The 19,492-nt window shown below is 43.7% G+C and overlaps 1 long non-coding RNA gene across 1 annotated transcript; it reads right to left on the reverse strand.

Moving 5' to 3' along the window:
* Positions 1 to 3,538: 3,538 nt before the first annotated feature.
* LOC142036239 (uncharacterized) lies at positions 3,539 to 15,211 on the reverse strand. Its single transcript, XR_012652123.1, has 5 exons — positions 14,774 to 15,211; positions 13,768 to 13,848; positions 11,819 to 11,867; positions 7,264 to 7,318; positions 3,539 to 3,750 (listed from the first exon to the last, which is right to left on the reverse strand). It is a non-coding gene; the product is annotated as an uncharacterized LOC142036239 (long non-coding RNA).
* Positions 15,212 to 19,492: the final 4,281 nt, after the last annotated feature.

Raw genomic sequence — 19,492 nt, forward strand, 5'->3', positions numbered from 1 at the left:
CAGATGTACTCACCTTCATGAAAGTACAGGTTTGGACAGATATCAGCTTTGCTGGGTCAGCCACACATGATGATTTGTCAACCATGGCTCTGAAAAATAAAGACACGTACTTAAACCCATACATCTATAATAAAGGCAGGACAGCTATTGGATTCGGTTACTGAGAGAGAGAGCAGCAATGATGACACCTGGAGATACCGAATCCCACTTTTCAGGTGGGATGACAAGACCTTAAAGGGCTTGTGGGATTTCTGCAAACCCTGTATCTCCCTTGGTGTTTCTCACACAGCCAAGTCCAATAGCATAACCTCACTGGTGGCTGCCCTTAACACCGGTTTAAACTGACTTAGCCTCCTTGTTCCTCCCATAACACAGACTTTCCTTACCCCCATGAAGAGCTGACCTCTTTAGAGCAAGCCTTCAAGTGGCTTGTAAAAAATGAGAGATCCCATCTGAGGTAATGGCCTATGCTCCTTCTCTGGTGTCTCAGCCATCAATAGAAGACCCTTGGGGTCCCCAGGGATGTCTCTCTTTCTCCAGGGATGCGGAGGCAGCCCAGATGCTCAATGTAGACCACTTGACTCTCATTAGGTGCTAGAAGGTACATACGATCTCATGGCTCCTCACCCAGGCCACCAAGCCAGAGAAGCCCAGTTACAACACTGTCCTGGGAGCTTTGGTACTAAATGCTTCTGCTATTGAGTTTGCTTCAGGGAGGAGAGAGTAAGGCACCAAACTGTGCTCTTCTCACTGTTAATAGGCATCGTTTTAAAAGGTTTGGAGGTTCAGTGAATCCCCTGAAGTTCAAGCAGTTGTCTAAAACTTTGTGTCTACCAAAGCTTGAACAGGTGATGGGTGCCAGATTTTTAGATCCCTTGTTTCACCAGGAACACCTGACAATATTCCATGGAAACCAGTGGAAATTATCGTGGTGTTGTCTAGTGCTTAGCGGTGTTGTAATCTGGTCAAGAGTAAGAGCAAGCTTCATCCTTCTCCATTTCACCTAAGCACAACTACCTCTTTTTCTTTCTCCTCTGTATTTCAGTATCTGTTTAGAAGATAAAAATGGAAAAAAAAACCAAAACAAAACCAACAACAACAACAACCACCAAAAAAAACCCCAAACCAAAAAACAAAGCTCCAGAGGTATATGTAGAGACACAGGGTTTTCTCAAAGCCACAGTAAGGGGCTTTTTTTCTTACTTTTACCTGTTCTGAGTTTTACATATCAGCTCTGGTTCTTCTGGAGTATACCATTATTGCTTTATACAGTTTCACAGTAGCAGAGATTTCATACAAACAGCTTGTGTTTTCTAATATCTTCAAGAAAAGAACAAAGAGAAGACTATGTTTGTGATTTTTTGAAAACATCCCTTTTGCTCTAGTTTGCAAAAGACCAGGCCAGATTCCTGCCAGAGAAAAATTCAGCAAGATGGGAGAGATTTGAAGGAAACTTAAAAGTGGTAGAACAGAGAAGGAAAATAAATTAAGGAGATCTATTTTAGTGTATTTTTTCATCTCTTAAGTCCTATAATTGAGCATTATCTGACTATAGACATCATCACAGGCCATTTTTGCTAAAGCATTTAGCTGTTTATCTTTTCTGCTCTGTATGCCGTGATATTTCTGGCCAGAAAAAGGCTATATATCAAATTCATACCCTTCTACTTATTTCTTAATAAAAATCAGCTAATTGCATCATTTCTTCTCCCTGCCAAATGGAGACTGTCGTTTTATTTGGCCTACTCCAACTTGTTTTCTGTAGAAGTCATGATATTTCTGGATTTTTTTTCTCATTTGAGAAAATAAACTTTGCAAAATGGCATAAAACTTCCACAAACACAACCTGATTTGGACCTGAAAAATGCTGTGTTCAGACTAGGACTTTTCTACTGAGGCCAGTGGAATTATTACTCAGTGTTTGCCAGTGATACATTGGGGGGGAAAAAAAAAACAAAAAAAAAAAAGCACGTTTAAATTCTGTCTAGATCTCTTCATCTTGTATTACATTGGGCTTCAGTGTAGTGCTTCAATACTTCAATGAAGTTGAGTGAAGTAAATGGAAGTGTTTGCTGACTCAGTAGATCTTATCTTGCAGCCCCACCACAGGAATCCGTGCAATCACAATCATACTTTAGAACAGCACGTCCAAACTTGGCTATATGGCTTCTCAGATTATACAATTTGTTTCCCTCTTCCACACGAAGAACACATGAAGTATTTTGTGTTATCACTATTAATTTTACCCTTCCAACTAGCAGAAAGCTATGTTCCTTTCTGCATCTCGAGGCTTTTGGAAAAACAGTCATTAGAAGATAAAGTAGTCTTAGAGGATGGGATTTGCCTCGTACTGCCTTATGAATGACAGCTCAGCTACCCCTGAAATGTTGCTGCTTGAAGGAGCACAAAGTGCTGCTGAAATACAAGGTCTTGCATGGACCTCCAGAAGCACACACACGTGCTACCTGCATGTGCAGCTTCTCCTCCTGGCTTTGCAGTCCCTGAAATCACTACCAGAAATACAATCATTGCAACCCAGTGGTATATTTCCCTACGGGAAACCATCAACCCTGACAGACACGTTTTCAATTTGTTGTGCTTGACCATGTTGGATTTTTTTTCTTCTAATGACTATCATCTCGAATGCTGGCACCTCACATGAAACATGACAGACATGGGGACTCAAAAGCCTTTAAAAACCTCCAAGGAGGTAAATGAAGTCAGGTTTGTGGGGAGACATCTCAGCTTCACATACAGTATCTCCATCCAGGATCTACATACAGTATCTCCAACCCCCTTTGTGATTAAAGCATTGGTGGCCTTATATATAATGTTAATGGAATATAATTATTTCTCACCAGACTTTCAAGTGCTACTGCACATTTGTATTTAATGAGTATTTATTCTGGGAGGCCTTCTCATGACCAAAGTCTTCTGCAACTTCTATGTGAAATGACAAGACATGAAATGCTGGCCATACCTCCCCTGCAAGGCACCCAGCTTCTTTATTCAATTACACGCAACTACTTTGAATAATGCGGTCCTGCTTTTTCCTTCGGGAAAGTCTGGTCTGCCCATATCCAAACAGGAACCCTTTGATGCTCACGGGCTGCAATGGCTCCGAGGCTGCCAAAGCCAACTGTCGAAGTGCAAACAAGAAGAGACTCATCCGTCCCACCGCAGTGCCCCGTCTGCAGACATTGCCTTCAAAGACGCTTTCTTTGGGCTATGCTCTTCCGTCTGTTATTCAGCCTGGAAGAGAAGCTGGGTTCCTCACACAAGGGCTGGGCAGCAGAGGAAAGCTCCATCTCCCTCTCCTGCTCCAGGGCTGATGGCAGCCCTATACGAACCTCGCTATACTTTAATGGGGTAGCCGCTGGGATAAAGATAACAGTGAATTCATCAGTGAATTCTGTGTGACCCTTTCTCTTATCACCTCCCACTGTGTTAGCTGCTTCTCTGCACTTGCATCCCACTGAAAGGGGGCAGGATGAGCAAATCCTCAGCGCAGGCTGAGTGGGGGTTAGGCTACCTTTTCCTTTGGTATTGCCCTCGGGACCTCCACGCAGACATGGAGGGCTCCCACCAGGCACAGAGCTGGAGTCCGTGCCGATGCATCCTCTCCGTGTCTATCCCTTGGGTTCCCAGCCCTCTCGGTTGCATCCTGCATCCTCACGAGCAAACTGGAGGACGCCTCATTAACACTTCAGCAGTAGGAGCCAAGCGTATGTTCCTGGGACAGGCTTTCTCCTGCAGAAAGATAAGAAGAAAGAATAACAAGAATGCAAACACCACTCAGCACTTCCAATGACACCAGAAGTATCCAGTTTTGGGATAAAGCCTTTCCTTTCTAACTCAGACACTGAGAGGTTGAAAACAATCTGCTGCTGGGAGTTTAGCCTGGTTTTCTAAGGAAACAATAAATCAAGTACTGCAAAGGCAGCGAAGGTTGGCGCTGGGGTCGAGTGGGTGTTTGGCTGCTTCTGTCTCTCCCCCTCCAACTCCAACTTCAGCTAACTCCAACAACGCGAACCAGGCTATATCTGTCCTGGTTGCTCTTCCAAATTACATTCTGCTTGCAGATATGCTTAAATTCAAGTCATTGATCGGCAGTGTCCAAAAGCTTCTTCTGAGCTGGAGGAGCCAAACGCCCCTGCAGCTTGGCATGGTCAGTTCATCTCCATGGGCACCTCCACCAGTTCCAGCCAGTGGAGGGTCCCAGCACCAGCCTCAGCCCTCCCCTTGCAAGCACTGCATGCTAGAGAGAGGATTTGGCCCGAAAGTTTAAAGCAAAGCAAAACTGTGCAGATGCCCGGAGTCAGGAAAAGCACAAATCGTTTGCATTGGCCTGCTGAAATGTTGGCCGTGTTGTATAATTGTACCTTTGCACACCAGTTTCCAAGAAGGAAAAAAAAAAGTAACTATGCGCATTTTATTGCTGAGGTCAGGTTCCTGTCTTCCCAGTCCTGTTTCTCATTCTCTGATCAAATCATTACTCTTAATATGACTGGTTCCTTAGAGCATGTTTTGCCATAAAGTGCTTTAACCGTAGAATCTTATTTACTGTGACCTCAATTGAAGGGTTTATTCAGACTTAATCTATAAACTCTTTTGTGTAATCAGCCAACAACTTGAGATCAGCAGCAAGTCCTGGGCCCAGAAGTCAGCTGTGCCAAGCCCAGCCACTCTCAAGGTGACCTAAAACTGGGTTGAAATAACACTCTCTGGAAGAGTAGAACAATATAGTGGAGTACAGCACATTTAGAGGAAACCATCCCACCTACAGCAAGACCAAAAAGCCTTTCATGAGGATATGAGGCTAACCTAGAACAAACTGGGTCTGGGCCACCTCACTTTCGGACCTAATTTGTCAAGTTCTCTCATGGTGAAGCCGAGGAGAATCCCACCTCTGTGCCCGCTTGGGAATAGGGACCCAGTATCAGACATGCACTCAGAAATTCTCCCAGGGAAAAGTCATGAGCTGGTAAATAAGATATTTTTGTGGTCATTTCATGTTTCTGGGAGCAACATAGCAGGGGCACTGAAATGCCATGGTCTGGTCATTCATTGCCAAGAAACGAGTATCACAAGAACTTCTTCCTCCAGGCCACTGATGTGTCTGAAGGTACTATTCTTCCCTATACATCTCAAGCTATTAGTCTGTTATACAAGATGCTTTTTGCTGAATTTAATAAGAAAGAAACCAAGTGAAGTCTCTCATGCAAGTGGCTTTATAGGGTTGCTGTGTCTTTTTACAGATCACACATTGGTTCCCATACTGAAAGCTATTCTACTCGGCACGAAGCATTCAGCATCGTGAACAGTCACATCTTTATAGTCACAGCTTGAACTTTGCATGGCTTTAAAAAAAAAAGTGCACCCAAAATATGTTTTCTGGAAACATTTTGATTTTCAAACTATTTGGGTATCCTAAAACAAGAAAAATACTTGACAAAGAAGAACTGCTTGTTGAAAGCATTACTTGTTTCGTATTTCAAAGAGAAAATTGAAAACACTTATAAAGGGTGTAGCTATTTACCAGTCAAGAGTGTTCTTATAAACAAAATAATATAAAACATATCCTCTTTGCTCTTTTGTTGTTTAATATCTTCCAGTGTATCACCATGTAGAGAGCAGAACAGAAGGGAAAATAGACTGTGTTTCCAAGAAGCCGTGCAATAGATGTAAAAGGTAAAGGACAATAGCGTGGCAGCAAAGTTTTTTAGCTTTATATGCACAGGCATCATGAGTCAGGTACCAATTTTCCATCAGAAAAGCTGAAGAGAGTCTCTCATGACATCTACCTGCAATTGCAGTTGGGCACATCAGGAAAAGCGAAGAAACCTGAAGGCCAAGAGAAGAGTTGAGTTCATCCAATGGACAAGTGCGTGTAGGAAATCCTTGAACTTCTTTGACAACCTCTTCACAGAAATTCAGCTTGAGAAAAAAGATTAGTAATAACAAAGTCCAATTCACTGTTAAATTATTCTTATTAAACAGTGTTTCCCATTTTATTTACAACTGTTACGCTCATTGTAATTGCTTTATTCACACCATTTTACCCACAAAGAGCCCTCAGACTATGAAAAATATATTCATGTACAAAGCCTAAAACACATCTCTCACAGATGGGTTTCCAACAGTGAAAGCATGGGGAGGATATTTGTTCTTTTTGCTGGGGTGGAGAGGCTGTGAGAGTGCTTAAGAGACTGCATGCTGAAGAAGTGAAGGAGCTGGTTTGTTTTAAAAAGCGACAGAACCAAATGGCTTTCTATCATTTCACATCTGTAGAACAGCTGAATTTACCCTGTGCTTCATCCAACCATTTTACCAGGTTTCTGTTCTTTGTAAACCAAGCAAACTTCTAGAAATAACATTATAGTAAGTGAAGAGTGATGCATTTGCTGACGCTGGTCTCTTGATACACCGTATACCTCAGAGGAGCGAGCAGTCAGTTAGAAGAAACGCCATGTGAAGTTTATTTCTGTTTCCAGGCTCATGTGATTCCCTGGGAGAGGGCAGCTCTGCCTGAATCCACGCAGCCTTTCCAACCGTAACAGGAAACCACCATCAGCCATGGCATAATTCACAGCAAAGATTTGCAAGCCCCACCAGGTCATGTTCTGAACCTTGGACAGTGATGAGATTGCTTTTAGTCTAACTGGCCCCGAATATGGGGCCGGGTTTAGCATGCATGACCTTATATATCTTACTCTGTTAGCAGCAACAGTGTGTGCTTTTTTAGGCTGTAAACACCCGCAGCCAAAACGCGAAGTTCGTTCGTCAACTGCAGCGAGGTTGTGCCAATTTACACCACCTCAGACACTGCTGGTGAGGGTTTACTGTGCCTTGAAAAACTGAGTGTCCCATTCAAACCCCGAACAAGTCATTTACAGTTTCAGACTCAGATCTAACTTATGGGCAAGAACACAGTCTGAGCCGTGTATTCAAGTGCTGCAAATCCAAAGCAGGGTATCAGTTTTCTTTCATTAGGGAAAAAGAAATTTCTGAGATGAAACTTTCCTTTAAGATTCTCATTCATTTGGCTAAGAAGTTGAAGTAAGATTACCAATTGTATTTCCCAGATACCTGGGACCAGTTATACAGATTCTCCAAGACATCAAAACAGATCAAAAGATTTATCACAAGACAGAGAAATTGTGTCTAATAAGGACAAGCTCCTGTCAAAATCAGAAGTAATCCAATACAGTAATGTTCAGAGTATAATGCAAGACCTCTCTCTCCTACTGTCCAAATCCATACCATGCAATGTCAGGAGTCAGGGTGACACACGTACAGGACAGGTTGGAGGGGTTTTCTGTAAAGGAAAAGAACAACACACAGTAATTGTCCACCAGCTTCCTGGAGCATGGAAGAAGTTTTTCAAGCAGTATGTGACTTGTTTTAGTATTTAGATTGGGCATGCTGTCATCTTCCCATGAGAGTACTAAAATTTTCCAGGGAAAAAGTCCACGCCTTGCTTAAAATGCCACAAAATTCAGATGTCAGAAGTTCAACTTTCCCACCAAAAAAGTTTTGATCAGAAAATGGCCACGCCTTGAACCACCATTGCTAATGCAGGCGCCAAAGCTCTCCAAATGACTTGTGTATCTCTGTTCCATGCTATACAGAGTTACTGCATGCTCTGCTGTCCATTGACAAAAACCCAGTTGCTTTCTCGGGGCAAATAATTCATAAAGGAGAGTGCAGAATTATGTTTACCTGCTCTATGATCAAAAGAATGTCCTGAGTTAACATGTTTTTTGGATACGTACCAAGCCATCTTATCTTCATTCCAAAAATAAATCTCAGATTGATCCTAGTGGGCATTGTGTCAAAGAGGACAAGATAGGGGTAAAGGACAGCACAAGACTGGTAGGGTGAAACGTGCAATGTGGAACTGGTTGTTGTCTTTACCCTTTCATGACTACTGACGGGAAGTTTTAGTTGGAAATCATCCTCACAAGGAACTCGAGGGTCCAACATGGTGGTTTGGGTGTATTGCTAGCAGTTGGCTTTCTGAGCAGGCAATACCTATTTCTCTCTTTCCCGAAGCCATGAGACAGGCTGTGTACAGGGATCCAACATGAGTAAAAGCACAATGAAGGAAAATCTAGTAAGTTTAAAAATGTGGCTGCCTTTTCTATGTCTCGGGACATGGCCCTAGTTTCTTTGGCTCAAAAAGCTCATGGTTAAGATTGGTTCCTCTGGGTGAACAAGGATGTGAGCAGCTCTTGCTTTTATTTTGATGAAGTACAAACACTGGCAATCTTTGATGTTATTGGAAAGATGTTTCACATCTGCCTTCCCTGCTTCTGGATGGGAATAATTAGCTTTATTAATAAGGAGACAAGCAATCTTTCTTTTTCCTGGCCCTCCTGCCCAGAATCCATATCTTACTGACCCAGAGCAATATGGGCTGCTGTTGACAGGCAGGACTTGGAGGCTGATTTCACCTCCTGGCCCATTTCCCTTGGCACATCATGAAGACCCCCATGACTGTATCCTTTTGGTACAGTCAAGAACTGCAATAGTTATGACACACTCTCTTGAGACTTTCTTGCTTTTCTTATATATATTTAATCAAAATATAGTCTCTCTTCTTAAAAGTTCATTTTATTCCCTCCTGTCTTGTTATTAGCTACCCAATACAAAGAAAACTATACCCATGTCCCTAGAGCACTAACTAAGCCCTGCAACAATGACAAGTTCGTGGACAACTGTCCCAGCTGGTGTGAGGAGGAAGAGTGACTGAACATCTAAGAGGATGCAACCAACTGTCAGACTCATCACCGTAATATCCTGTTCCCTGAAGTCAAGACATACTTGGAAACACCCTTCGTCACAGGTCATCTCTCACAATGCCTTGATTCTGGATTTGGAATAGTAAATTCCAAAATTCCCATTCCCTAACTCCTGCTCCTGCCATAAAACAGGTTAAGACACCAAAAGCTCACGTTGTACCGTGTGATGGGGTCGCAGAGTAAAGCATGATGCCATCTTGTCATCCGCTGCCTCGCTTGCGTGAGGGTTGGTGTCCAACCAACCACGCTGCCAGCAGACTAATGGGGCTTAACGAGGGCTGATTATGTTCAGGAAGAGGTACTACTGCGCCCAGAGGGAACCGTCCCTGCAAGACACTCTATTCAAATACCAAATGATGCAACACCCTGACATTGCTCCACATCAGCCCACCAACACTCTGCAGTTATTTTAACAATGGGTCTAAAGCAGACCTCAATAAAATAAGCGAGGAAATGAGCATCAAGATAGCTGCAATTTAGTAAGCGGCTCTTACCAAACCGTGCATCGCATACTCGTGAATCAGAGCGGTGCAGTTTGCAGACTAGGACTTACGCAGCTGCGGTTCAAGTCTGTGGGCTTCCTATGGTGCCTGATTGCCTCTTTTTGTGCCATGCAATATCCTCCAACATATTGTGAGGACCACTCATAACCCTTTAATTAGAAAATTCGCTGGTAAGCCTGTGTTACAGACCCACTCCCACAGCCCTGTGGGTACCCACACGAGACGTTGCCCATACATTTTTCTTAATGCCAGCTGTAACAGCACAGCCACCAACGACCAGAGGCATGGTTTGATGCCATCTCCTGTCCTGCTTCTTCCACGGTGGAAATAATTTGTCCTGTAAAGACACCCTCACCAAGATGCCACCACTCCAGAAAATCTGCATTTTTCTGCCTGGCTGGTTTAGAGCCTCTAATTTGTACAGAACTGGGGTTCATCTGCAAATGCTGAGCAGGCAAACTTGGGGCAGAGATGTAGTGCTCAGGCCCTGGCTTAATGATAAACGAGATCCTGACAGCATTTTGTGAGCCTTCCTTTTAGAAAGGGGATCTGTGCCTTTACACCCTTTGCAATACTGGGTTCCTCTTCCAGTCAAAACAAATTTTGAAATCTACAGTCATTTTCAGTACAAATTGCTGCCGCAGCTGCCCTCCATGCTCAGCACCACCCTGCCTGCCCCTCTGCCATGGGAAGGGAGAAGGAATGCCAAGGTGGGGCAGGGTGTGCAAGTCCCAGGGGTCTCCGATCTCCTTTTAATTAAAGCTAGAGATTACAGAAGACTAGACCGGTCAGTGAGCGACAATAAGAAGGGATGGGAGAGCTCAACACAAAGTGGGGCTTTGATGAGAAATTCACATCTGACAAAATTCCTGTGCCCAGAGGGCTGGTAGGTAGAAAGTGTTTGGTGGGAATAGGATTTCCCTCTGGTTTGCATGACCCCAGCTGTGAGAACGACTCCTTTACCCATCCACCAAAACTGAGATGCTCCCGTGGATGGGATGCAGCTTATCAAGACAAAAAGCCTTGCTGCATCCCAGCAAGGGAGCAACCTGGCGTGTCTCAACACGTGGGTGTTTAAACCAGGTCTATAAATAGAGTAGTTACAAGGGACCATCCACTTGTCAGTGATCAAGCACAAAACTAATGATACCTGAAAACTAATGATATCTGTCATTGGTGTAACAACAGAAGTTGGGCTTTTGTCCAGGCTTGTAATCCTCGGCAGTTTTCCAGGTTGTGTGTGCTATTTGACCAGCTGAGTTAGCTGTTCCACTTCATTTTCTCTGAGAAAGGTCCACTGGGAGGTCATCGATATGAAGAGGTAGAAACAACGGCCGTGTTGTCTGGCCACCTGCCGAGCTGGAAAGCCACCCATTAATTTCCAGAAAGCCCAAAGGCTGCTTGTGGCTGTCCTTTCCTAGTGAGAAATTTCCTTTACATTGCATTTAGCTGGAAGAGTATCACGATCTGGTATCTCATGGAAGATGGTTTTCCTGGAAGAAGACAGAGCCTATAGTAGTCCTCTTCCACGTGCTTTCAGGGGAAGGGTGAATCTTGTCCTCAGCATTTTGGGGCAATTTCGGCATCATGTGGGATCTTTCAGTAGAAACTGTCCAGAGCAGGTTTGGAAGACACAGACTTATCTCCTACACCCCTGAGACCCTCAGACTAAGAGGAAAGAGAAAATTGGCCCCATGTGTACTTGCTGGCATCTCTGTACCAATACAGCTCTCAGCTCAGTAACAAGTATTTTCCCTAGAGCCATAGTGTGCCTTTTCTCTTTGCATTGGATCAAATCCAGGGTCAAAAAGCAAAATGCGAAGAGGAACATCCATTCCCTATTCCTGGAAAGGGACCTCCACCTGCACTGCCATGCGGGCCCAAAAAGCGACCGCCGAGAGGTGCAGACCTTCAAGCTAAGGTATCTGCTAATTAATGAATCAACTGCTCAGAGTGAAAAGCTTTCACAGAGTCCTTGCAAAGCTCGGGTTTGACTTAAAGGAGCTGAGGAACAAGAAGCAAGAAGTAATTTGGGACCACCTAAGTGGCAGCAGTCTCTCCACCGCTGCGCTGGACAAGCCTTGGCAGGATGGGCCAGGGCACATCATCCTGAAATTAGGCACCAATGATGAAACTGAGTCTTTCATAACTGGCAGAATAGAACACTTTTCTTTTGGGGAGGAAGAGGAAAATGTGTTTGTGGTGGTTCAAAGCATTGGGATCACCTCACATCCTGACTTCCACTCACCCCTCTGGTTTTTGGGGACTGGCTTTCGTTCAACGTCCAAGGCAAAACTGCCCTCAGATTTGACAAAAATAAGGTGTTAGACTCCAGTATGGGTCTTCATCATAGCCCCTTGCTCTTCACTCCTCCTTTTGCTCCATTCCTCCAAGAAAAGCCTTTCTCCTGCACAGTTCTGCCTGGAATCTCTCTTTTCTTTTTTTTTTTTAAATGGACACTTCTTTTCAATTTCAAGAAAAAAATTACTCCCCTCTTCACCCAGAGAATACCTCAGTCTCCACCATGAGCCAGAAAATGCTGGTCATACACCATGGGAAACTGAAAAAAAAAAAAAAGGTCTAATTAAAATTTTCTGTTAATGCTTTTCAGTGCCAACAAACTTTTAAGAAGCCATGCTTTCAAGCATGAAAAGAAATGACTGAAATATCTGCAAATCCACTTTTTAAAACTCTGAATTTTTTTTCCTTTTTTCATTTTGATCAACAAAACCACTTTTCAATTAAAACTGCCTCGCTAGAAAAATGAGGGGTGGCTCTCGCTCCATTTTGCTCCTCAATGTAACAAAAGTGTTTTGGGGGATCGGGTGGCTGCATAAACTTTGCATAAATGTGGTTGGCTCGGGGTTGATTTTTTTTTTTTTCCCCCCCAGAGGTCAGTCTGGCAATGAAAGAAAACCCCTCATTTATCTGCAATTTGCAAGTATGGAGTCAAACCAGCCGATTCCCCAGGAGTGCCCCGTTAGTGACCCCCGGATGAGGAGCGCTGCCTACTTGGGTCCCTTCCAGGCAAGCTGCTGCCCTCGTGGGACTTAGACACCAACCAGCTTCATTGACCCAAGACCTTGGAGCAGCTCCAAGCCTGCATCTCAGACGTGAAAGGTTGGCACACGCAAGACAAAAAAAAAAAAAGAAAAAAAAAAAGAGAGAGGAACACATACCCAATTCTGTATTATTGCACGTAAAAAAGACCTGCCTTACAGATCCTGCTAATATTTCTGTTCCCAATGTATGAATTATTAATATTTAGTATCTGTGACTCACTAGTATTTACTTTAGGAAGTATTTTTATAAAATTTGACTGGTTTTCTCGACGTAGGAGCTAATGGAAGCTCCTGTTGTTAACGGCCAGGGAGCCCTCCCTGAACAAACTTTTCTGGTCACTGTTTAAACTGGGCTGCTGGGCTCTTTTATGGCCCTGAACCTCCAATGCCGAGCACTGAGGCTGGCAGGGATCGCTGCCGATGGCTCTGCTGAGACGCAGCTAATTTTAAATCTGGATCTCAAGGCAAAGGAAAAACCTCTCTTTTACTGGCAAAAATGTCACAGTTGAACGCTGTGTTCAGATTACGGGAAGAGGCTGCGAGAGAGCACACACAATCCCTTTTTTGGGTACTTGGCATTAATTTTATCTGAAGTCACGGATTATATAAGAGAAGAGCAGAGACCTCACACAAGCTTCTCCTGCGTCAGCACGGGAAACCCGGGGGGGGCCGGGGACCCCCTCTGCACTGAGCCCTTGCTGTCACACCGCGCTGCGCACGTGGCCGGGGGGCCAGGGCTTGACCACTTTTCCAGTAACTCTCCTCAAAAGACGATCACAAGCGTTTTCTGGAACAGCATCCCAAGCTGTCCACAATATCAACTAGAGTTGGCTCTTTAAGTCCTTTTCTTCATCTAGACTAGAGTTTTGAGCTCATCAAAACTCAAGTACTTTCATAATTTTATTGCTCTTGTTAACATGGTTGGTGCCCAAACAAATTCCAATTTAGTGCTTTGGATTTACAAAAATCATCGTTTTCCTGATAAAGAAGCCGCTCCTCAGAAAAGCATTGACCAGCAGTAGGCTACTCAGCTCCGTGCATCTGTTTTGCTGTAATGGTTTAAGACAGCTTGACTTCGCTCGTGTATTTGGAAAGGCGAACGCAGCCTGCTGAGCTGGCCGGCTGCCCCCAGACGCCTGAGATTGTTTCATGACTCTGTAGATGAGAAAATTTCCATGGTCTCCATCTTCCCACCAAAAGCCTGTCCTCAGATGGTGCTACACGCCTGGCACTGGTATGAGATGCCTCCTCCACATTTCAGCAGTCCGCGCTGCTCTCCAACAGCCAACACTCAGTTTGTGTTATTCTGCTCGGTGACATCCCTACAGGGATGCCCTAAATCACCCCTTGCCAGCATTCCAGATCAACAATTTTCTAGAATTGTCCCCAATACTTTACCTCAGGCGTGGCAGGAGGTCCACAGGTCCATCTACAAACCCATCTCGAGGTCCCACAGGACTCATTTGTCTGCCAAAAGACCTGCAGGGGAAAAAAAAGCTGAACAACAAACACTTAGGAGAGCAATGACTAGTTTTTGTTATCTCAATCCATACTAGCATGACCCTGTGTACCTTCACCTAGGCCACTTCTACTAGAAGGTCTCTACCTGTATCACCCATGGGACAATACCAGTCCATGATTGTGCACCATCCTGGTCCAAATAGATGGTAACACTTCCCATATGATTTCATGTTTCCTTTGGCCTTGAACAGTATAGAAATTACAGCTGGGAAGGCCATGAAGACATTTTCTAGTCCACCCAAAGCAGGATCTCATTTTTAGGAGCTGCCATCCAGCATTTTCTTAAAAACCTTGAATGATGGCCTGAAAAGACCACGCAGAGTACCTGTTCCAGTCAGAGCCTTTCCTAATGGCCAGTCTCAATGTTTCCCACTACACTTTAAACCCATTACTTCTCAGTGGGACCCCTTTGGGCATGAAGAACAAATGCCCTCTCTCCCCTTATGCTACTTTTACAGGCTTCAAGAGTCTTCTCCCTTTCCTTTGTTATCCTCAGCAACCCTTTCTTGGGGGCTGTTTTAACTCTCAGGTCTCTCTCTTTGATTCCTCCCAGTCTTCTCACAGTCAGCCGCATACTTTTGGGGCAGTTTTGTACAAACCTAGACATGATACCGTGCTAGTGACCTTAACAACACAAAGCAAAGCTGAAAGGTTTCTCACGTGTCTTGCAGACTGTATCCCTCTTTGCACACCTAATATGACATTTACCTCCTCGGCAATAGTGTGAAGTTTTTTACTTTTTTGGCTCAGCTGGTCTGAGTTACTGCCTTGCTGGTTGGTCTCCACCTTTTATTATTCCTCATATTCCTCCCTTCCGAGTCCTGGCTTGTTCTCACAGACTGTTTCTCCAGCTTTTAGGGTGACTTGTGTTTTCCCGTCTTACCTTTCAGCACACTCTCAGTCCTTCTCAGCTCTGTGCCATCCATCCCGGCGCAGATTTAATAAGCATATTCTCTGTTCCACCACGCAGATTATTAATGAAGTTACTGGTTAGAATCAGGCTGAAATTTTGCCTGAAAAGCACAGGTCTCCATAGATTTAACCAAATTTCTCCTGAAACAGCGAGCAGGGAGAGCCCTGCGTCCTTACTGATGCAGTTTTGGAGCCCCTTGCATTCATCTAAACTGTATTTTGATTACAAGCACATCAAGTGAGAAGGTATCAAAAATCCTCCTCGAGTTGATCTGTATCAGGTTTTACTCTTTTTTTTTCCTACTCACAAGGCCTGTTAAGCTGGTAGAGAAGGAAATTAGGCTGCTTTTAAGATTTTTTTCTGACAAACTTGCTCTCTGGCCCCTTGGCATAGTTCATCGATGGTACTTTCTTCACTTCCACAAGTGCAAAAAGATGGATGGGCAGAAATAAGCCTTAAAGCAGCTACTGAAATAAAAACCTGAGGATCGGTGTCAAGCACTTCTCCGGACCGTGTATGTTTTGGCAGGTCCTCTCTTGGGGTCATGGTCACCCACAGCTGCTAAACCAGAGGAGCCCGAAGCCTGCAAGAAGCAACACTTACTTGTAAGGCATTCTTAAGCACTGAATTTATTTCACAAGCCTGTGCTCCCACCTCGTTTGGCTTTCAGCTATAATATTCCACCTGAACCTCCTGACTTTTAGCCCGCTATAAATAGCCTTGTATTCAGTTTGAAACTTAAGAGCAGCACGAAGTGCTTGGCTACGCAGAGGATGATGAGGGAAACTGCGTATAGCCCTCGCTGCTCACACGGTACGAAGGGTGAGGAGCAAACACTGCCGAGAAGAGCACTGCATAAGGGAGACCTTGTCTGTTGATTTAACTCCATAACCCTATTTTAACCACTGTCAACAAGATATAAGGGTGGTTTCTATTTACACTGAGGCTTCTTTACACTGCTCTGTCCACACCCTGAAGTGGCATAAACGTCTTCTAAGTGCCTTAAAGTAGGTCCTTAGTATAAATGAGAATCAACCCCGTCGTTTGCAAAATGGCTTTGAAAACATCGCCCCGGTGCATCCTATAAATGAATGCGGGTTTTTGGAAGAACACCCATCCCAAGGTATGCCCGTGCTATACATAGCCTCTGATGAGCTCAGCACAGGATGAGGAGCGGGCAGCAGAAGGCAGAGCAACAGGCAAGACGACGTTTCTCCTGAAACAGCGAGCAGGGAGAGCCCTGCGTCCTGCTGATCCTGAAGGATTACCAGCAAGTAGGAAAACAGGGTTATTAGGTCCGCTCCTTTTGTAGACTGCTCTCCTCACTCAGATCCACAGGGGTTTCTCTTTCCTTTCCACTCTATTTACATTCAGTTCCAGTTTTTAAGTCCTCTTCGCTAAAGCATGAACCTGAATCCCACCCCTGATGGGAAAAAAAAAAAAAATTTTCTCCTACCTTTTTTTGTATTGCTTTAAGTCTTCACCTACCTGATTTGCAAGGCTGCTGCACGGAGAGAAGACACAGCTTTGTCTGCAGCATTACTGACACACAGAACTCCTGATAACAGCATTTTTTTTTGTTGACAAGCATAGGGTAAAGCACATGGTTCGAGCAGGAGACAACAGTTAGCAAAACCAGAGCCAGCACCAAAGGGATGGAAACTAACACAAAGGACAGGAATATCAGCCTTAAATTTTGGATGCTGTGCTGTTTTCCTCCCTCTGCCAACCCAGACCTAAATTTTGCAGTGGTATTTTGGGGCATTTTGTAGCCCTAGCAAATTGGAAATCGGGTAAGTGTTGCAATCAATAGGATGGTCTAAGCAGCCTCAGCGTGACCATGAGCATTAGTCTGAATACCCTTGTCTGCTTACTCTTAAGCTTGTTAAAATCTTCTCCAATATTTTCAGCAAGGGAGATATTTTTGCAGCAGCGAGAGTGGGGGAAAGCAAGCATAAATCGGGCATGAGCAAGCTCGAATGGGCAGTTTGTAACTGGAGAGCATGCAATAGCCATGAAACTTTCCTTCTGCAGAAATCATCAGCAGCTCAATAATTGTGTTACCATGTCAATCCTTGGTTTGGGTTTTACAGGTAAATACCATTCAACCAAAACTGTATCAGGCCAGCTTTGGAGTACTGCAAACATCTCTGTATTTTATGTTGATCTTGTTGCGTACGTAACAGAAAACATAAAATTTCATGGCCTTGTCAATCAGGACTCCCTCCCGTGGTTCAGTCCACATTTTTGGTCAAAAGCCATATGGTGCTCATTGCCTGGAGGCTGAGTTGTAAACCTCCTTGTCATGTTGCTCCTTTAACCAAGATGGTGTTGAATTACCATGAAACAACTTGGTTTGATTTGTGGTGCTGTCAGCAAGTATGAGCTTGGAGAAAATTTCAAGGGGAATTTAAAAAAAAAAAACACACACCCCCCAAAACCCCCCAAACCTGTATACTTTTTCCCTTAAAAAAAATAAGGGTACATTTAACAACAGCCTGGTCGAGTGGGGAGGAGCTCATCTCAGTTGTATTTTGCAGCACTACTTCATTAAACACTTTTTCCAACCCATTAATCTACTTCAGCCCTTATATTGCAGGGACTTACAGACAGACACTGATTTTCCCTTACTCTCAGGGTGTTTTAGGAAAGGATACATCTTATTCTTGATGGGGTAAAGGCTGACTTTTAATGCTTGGGTACTGGGCAGTTTTATTTATTTGTTTGTGGAACAGACTCTGCACATCCTGATCTCGCTTGGGCTCTCCAGGGGATACTCTAGTCCCCAGGAGTAATCCCAAATAGCTCTTCTAAATACAACCCCAGCTCTGGCTAAGCATTAAAGACAAGGGAAGCATTCATTCTGGGAAGGTTTTATTTCACAAATAATTCAGAAATCAAAAGAAAATGGAAGGGGGAAAGAAGATATTTTACAATTCTGTTATTAGAAAAAAATTATAGTTTATAAACAAACACACGGCCCCTTGAAAAACATGCAAAGGCACACAAAAATTTACAAGAAACTTTTATACATAGGAAGTAAAATACATCATTTTTCATAGAAAAAAAGCAACTCTATGAACTGGCCCTAAATATTTAGACTGCACAACCGACCAACTGGAGACTCCTCAATCAGCTGTTGGCTGAACGTCTTAAAATGAAGAAATTAATGGAGCCAATGGACCCGACAGCACACCGGCAGCTGGGGAAGCGCCGCGCTTTGGCTTTCACGCTGGTTGTGTTTTCTGGACATTTGGCTATGCAGAGCTGAGATGTCCTGCAATGACAGTGTCTGCACTGGCAGTCCTGGTTTCAAAAAATAAATTTGTTGGAAAAGAACAACCAGGCAGCATCCGCTTTGCCAGGGGTTTAACCAGACGCTTCGGCAAGGCTACACGTGAGTGCTTCAAGTTGGTACGTGCTTACTAATCTGCTGAGCTGGGGTCAAAGGAGGAACGGATCTGGTGGTATAAAGACAAGCTGCATCTTTAAGCTGCATTGAAATATATTAGGCTGAGAAATGTTTTGGTATCGGAAATAAAATCAGTAAATATGTGGCTAAAACCTGGTACTGTCCCACCTATATATGAATAGCTAGCACACATGATTGCAAGTAATTGATATATCATGACTGCCTTGGAGGACCTGATCGCTCCTAATTCTGGTGGAGGTATGTTTAAATTAATAGCACCCAGGACCTCGAATAATATTTGTGTAGTAAGTCACAATTTCTCTTTTGTACAACAAATACAAAAATAAACAGATACAGACTTAAATTAACATTGGTTTCTAAAAATCCAAACCAGTTGGCTGAAGATAAAAATAGGCAATTGTAACTTGAATTAAGCATTTTAGGATATTTCTGTTGGAATAATAATTCTTCCCTCACCCCCTTTCTGTCAGGTAGATACATCCCACGCTGTTTGGATTTTTATGTGCTCACAATAGTCCCCTGGACTTTTCCCCAAGAGCCCTCACAGTTCTTTCCATCATTTTACAGCATACGTAATTGTCACGGACAGCATATTAGAGGTGGGATCCCATGTTAGCATTGAGGCATTTTATGTGCTCTTGCAGTCCCCACGAAGAATACCTGATCGCATCTCTTTCTTACTCTTTCTGATTCAAGAAATAGCACTGTGGCTACCATTTGGCCCATGATGGTCATAGATTCGTGCTGCAGTATTTAATGGGCTTGAACCAGACCATGTATAGCGTAATTATTCACAGTGGGCAGAAACAGGGAAGCCTTATCTCGCTGCCAAGACGCTTCCAACCAGCAGATTTTCAAAGAGATGTTCCAGCTGTTTTTAACATCAATTTACCTAGTAAGAAAAAAAATAGTTCAGCTTTCCTATCTAGAGCAAATTCTGTACACCTTGAAAGACGATACTCTGTAAACGAAGACGACACAGAGTCATTTCTCTCTATCCACCCCAAAGGTAGGTTTGCTGTGCAGCACTTTTGGAGACGATGCAAAGCAGCTCCATTTTCATACTTTACAAAAGGTCTCTTTCCAAATTCAGATTTCACAGAGAAAGAAGCCCCAACGTTGAGACAAACTGAGTGATAAATGTAATTTCCTTGCTGATTTCATGGTGTTTACAGAATTAAAGAAGTGATTAATCAGATCAACATTTTTGGTCTGTGTTTTGAAACAGCTTGAAGAGATGGCTTTTATATCTGTCT

The sequence above is a fragment of the Buteo buteo genome, chromosome 11 (genome assembly GCF_964188355.1).
Source record: "Buteo buteo chromosome 11, bButBut1.hap1.1, whole genome shotgun sequence".
NCBI classification, from domain to species: Eukaryota; Metazoa; Chordata; class Aves; order Accipitriformes; family Accipitridae; genus Buteo; species Buteo buteo.